Source organism: Sinocyclocheilus anshuiensis, unplaced genomic scaffold (genome assembly GCF_001515605.1).
Source record: "Sinocyclocheilus anshuiensis isolate Anshui unplaced genomic scaffold, SAMN03320099.WGS_v1.1 scaffold60, whole genome shotgun sequence".
Lineage (NCBI taxonomy): Eukaryota > Metazoa > Chordata > Actinopteri > Cypriniformes > Cyprinidae > Sinocyclocheilus > Sinocyclocheilus anshuiensis.
In genome coordinates, this window is record NW_015554068.1 from 473,061 (window position 1) to 478,118 (window position 5,058).

The window sequence follows — 5,058 nt, forward strand, 5'->3', positions numbered from 1 at the left end:
AATAATAATAATAATAATAATAATATATTATTATTATTATTATTATTATTTAAACACTTCATTTAAATGTGTGTAGAAATAAGGTAAACAAAGTATTATATTTTATTAAATAAATTACAACAATATTAACACTAACAATTATATATGATTACTATGTATACAACAATGATTGACAAACATTTCAAGTTAAATGTAATCTGTCTGTCCACACAGCTGCTCCTTCATTATGATGTTGTGTTATTTTTGATATTTTGATATGTTTTTAGGCCGAGGCCACCAGACCACCCAGTGCTGTGCACAGTGTCGCACTCTGAACTATGTTACAACCAAACAAAGGGTCCTGTCAGGGCAAATGCTTTCCTCTCTGCTCTTTATGAAGTGCAGTCTGGAGCTGCATGTTCAAGTCAATCCAAGCTCTGCACAATGTCTCAGGACCCTTTCAGCGGCTGTCGACCCTTTGCTCTGTGTGCTGATTCCACACACACAGGAACCACCGGAGGGCCAGATGACTTCACAACCCTGATAATTGCTGTACCGATGACTGAGACACGCTACGGCTTAAACGAGACACTGTGTGTGTGTGTGTGTGTGTAATTGTAAATACTTTAATTGATTGCAAGAATGTTTTGTATGTGTGTCATGTGAAAAGCAGCTCACAAAAAGAAAAAAACGGATCTAAGAATATTCTAAAAGTAGTTAGAAAAGCAATATAAAAGACAAACTTTTGGTGAGTTTGCAACACAAATTCTTTAGCTTTTTTATTCTTTATTCTATAGCTTCAGAAGACTTGAATGCAACACATGAGTTGCATTTTTGCCCTTTTGGATTGTCTATTGGGAAATTCCTACTGGCGATGATCAAATTGGCCCATTTTTATCCAGGTATTTTAAGTATACTCTTGGATTATTGATGGCAATGTATTCAAAATCCAAACCAGACACACAAAAAAAAACTCTTCCATTCAGCCTTTGGACAAATTCTCCAACTCTTTGGCTCTCTCCGCAGAGTTTTGACAGAAGCCTCTGTGACCGTGGAGGACTGACTCGTGTTTTGCCATCACAAGATTCTACATTTGGCCTTCATGTATCAGCACACACATCTTTGCTTCGGAGCTTGTTTGGAGCTCCGTTCCTGCCTGAAGACCAGCGCCATCTTCCATTAACATCCCAAAAATCTGAATCTGGCTTTCCCTCGATCAGCACCAGAGACGTGCTGACGATGGGATCATGAATAGATTCCTCTTTGTTTCGCCGGCACCCCTCCCTCCCACGTTTCTTTCTCCAGCTTCCTCTGGTAATCCCAGCATCCCTCTCTTCATGTTACACCCTGCAGGAGTTTGGGGCAACGTATAAGCTATTGTAATCATCAGCTGTCATTATCTCGCCCATTGATGGATTGTTGGGTTTATCTGCGATGAAAGTATGGAAATACTCCGGCTTCACCTTACCGGCTGCATCACGTCGAAGCAGAATTTCACTCTTATCGAGGGGCGGATGGCGGATTTTATGTAAACTCTATCAGGGATTAGTCTTGCTAAGGCTAATTTTATAGCATTTAATTTAATTAGATTTAATTTAGTATTTAATTGGAAAAAAAAATAATTGCTGTACCGATGACTGAGACACGCTACGGCTTAAACGAGACAGTGTGTGTGTGTGTGTGTGCGTGTGTGTGTGTGCATTCAGGACACAGATAAGAGGATCTTCATATGGATCTCTCTGTGTTCCTGAGTGAAAGACGAGAGCAGAATGACTGCGAATATCAAGCTGGGAATGATGAATAAAGTTCAAAGCTCTGTTTGTCACATGCACATCTGGTACAGCGGAGAGTGAAATCCTTCACGGCCTTCAACAGAGTTTGTTGACAAAATGAGTCACATGGAAAACGTCCAAAACATGTAGGCCAGAAATTAATACAGGGATAGTTTATTCAAAAAAAATAAAAAATAAATAATCATTTATTCAGACTTATGTTGTTCCAAATCAGTATGACTTACTTTCGTACATGAAACACAGACAAAGATATTTAATGTCAAAACAAGAACAACAACTGAAGCAAAACAACAAAAACAAACAAAGAACAAAAAATCTAACACAATACAAAACAAAAAGCAACAAAAAACTGAAAAAAACAAAAAAAACAACAAAATACAAAACAAAACAAAAAACTGAAAAAAAAAAGAACAAAAAAATCTAATACAACAAAACAAAAACTGCAAAACAAACAACAACAATAACTGAAACAAAACAAAACAAAATTTAAAGAAAACAAACAAACAAAACCTGAAATAAAACCACATAAAAAAAACAAATAACCACAAATTAATACATAAAAAAAATAATACTCCGGCTTCACCTTACCGGCTGCATCACGTCGAAGCAGAATTTCACTCTTATCGAGGGGCGGATGGCGGATTTTATGTAAACTCTATCAGGGATTAGTCTTGCTAAGGCTAATTTTATAGCATTTAATTTAATTAGATTTAATTTAGTATTTAATTGGAAAAAAAACTACTAAATTCATAAAAAATGTTATTTGAACTTAAAAAAAAATGTGTGTGTGCTTGTGAATATATATGGAAAAGTTAAAATAATATAATATTTACATCAAATATACATAAAATAATAATAGTAATAATAATGATGTGATCCTTTAATATGACCTTTTTTTACCTACATACATCTTGAAAAATCTCAAAGTAGTAGCATATTTTTAGACAGCGACAATTTACCACTTCCTTTAAAATTTTCCACCACTCTTAAACACTTTTTTTTTTGTTTTTTTTTTGCCTTATTTCATTTAAATGCTCCTGCGGTGTGATAAATGATTTTTTAAAAGTACTAATATCCCATGTAGTCTCTCATTAATACGAGCTCATTAAAGCTGCATGCATAATAATTATAAAAGAATTAGCGAGTTGCAGTTTAAAATAGTTTAAACAGAGCATCGGATGTCAACTCAAGTATTTCACATCAACTTCCAAAAAAAAAGAAAAAAGACCACTGAATGAATTAACATTTCTCAATACACTCCAGAGAACCTGCTGTGTCCTCCAGGACCCTGATAAGACACTCTCCAGGGGTCCGAAGCCCGTGTAGATATATAGACAGCGACAGCTGCACAGAATTCACAGTGGAACCTAGAATATGTGAAATACAGCACATAAAGCTGAGACGTGAATGTATTGACATATGGAGCACGTGGAACTAGAGATGGGGAAGGTTTCTTATCCCATTTGTGATTCTTTGAGGCATTTCGAAACTTTCTTACAGTACTTTTAAAAGCAGAAAGTTTGAGCTGACGGCTTTTTAAGATGTTTTTCTATTGTGCGACGCGCTAAGTACTTCATCAAGCCTGGCTTAAACAAAATCCAGAAGTGACAGCAAGGTTGTGCTGGATTAGACATGCTCTTTGGCCAAGGAGCGCCTGCACAGACCCACAGGCCGTAAGCCTTATTTAGATTTTAATGGTGTGGATGCTGACAAAGACGAACGATGGCACATGCACGATTTACTCCATCTGTTTGTTTAATTTAGATTTAGAGGCCGCGCTTAATGAGAAGCGTGCAGAATGTTAACTTAGACATCATATTTAAATGCTGATGGATGCTCATGCTCTCCAAAACACCCACTCACACAACTTACAGTAGATGTTATTAAACACAACCACGTTTTTGATTTATGCATTCAGAAGATCCTTTTATTCAAAGCAACTTACAGTGCATGCAAGGTATCTGTTTAGCATCATGATATATGTTAATGCACTTAAAGGAATAGTTCACCCAAAATTTGAATTTGCTGAAATTTTACTCATCCTCAGGTCATCCAAGATGTAGATGAGTTTGTTTCTTCATCAGATTTTGGAGAAATGTAGCATTCATCACTTGCTCAGCAATGGATGCTCTGAAGTGAATGGGTGCCGTCAGAATGAGAGTCCAAACAGCTGATAAAAACATCACAATAATCCACAAGTAATCCACACCACTCCAGTCCATCAATTAACATTTTGAGAAGCAAAAACAATCCATATAGACATTTTAACTTTAAACTGTTGCTACCGGCTAAAATACAAGTCCATAATCCATAAAAATTGCTTTCCCCAATATTCTTAAAGGAATATTCTGGGTCCTAAGGTTGAGTTCACATGTCAGTATCTGTGACATAATGTTGAAAAAAAAAAAAAAAAAACCCCAAAAATGTAACCCAAAATTTGTTAACTTTTCAGAAAAAAACAAAATGTTAACTTAGACATCATATTTAAATGCTGATGGATGCTCATGCTCTCCAAAACACCCACTCACACAACTTACAGTAGATGTTATTAAACACAACCACGTTTTTGATTTATGCATTCAGAAGATCCTTTTATTCAAAGCAACTTACAGTGCATGCAAGGTATCTGTTTAGCATCATGATATATGTTAATGCACTTAAAGGAATAGTTCACCCAAAATTTGAATTTGCTGAAATTTTACTCATCCTCAGGTCATCCAAGATGTAGATGAGTTTGTTTCTTCATCAGATTTTGGAGAAATGTAGCATTCCATCACTGTCGCACCAATGGATCCTCTGCAGTGAATGGGTGCCGTCAGAATGAGAGTCCAAACAGCTGATAAAAACATCACAATAATCCACAAGTAATCCACACCACTCCAGTCCATCAATTAACATTTTGAGAAGCAAAAACAATCCATATAGACATTTTAACTTTAAACTGTTGCTACCGGCTAAAATACAAGTCCATAATCCATAAAAATTGCTTTCCCCAATATTCTTAAAGGAATATTCTGGGTCCTAAGGTTGAGTTCACATGTCAGTATCTGTGACATAATGTTGAAAAAAAAAAAAAAAAAACTCCAAAAATGTAACCCAAAATTTGTGAACTTTTCAGAAAAATACAATAAATAAGTAATAAACAAGTAATACAATCTAATCGTATTATTATTATTATTAGTAGTAGTAGTAGTAGTATTAATATTATTGCATTGTAACATTATTTCATGACAATTATACACATTTTCCCCGCAAATGATTATTACTCAAATGCAAAAAAGTATAT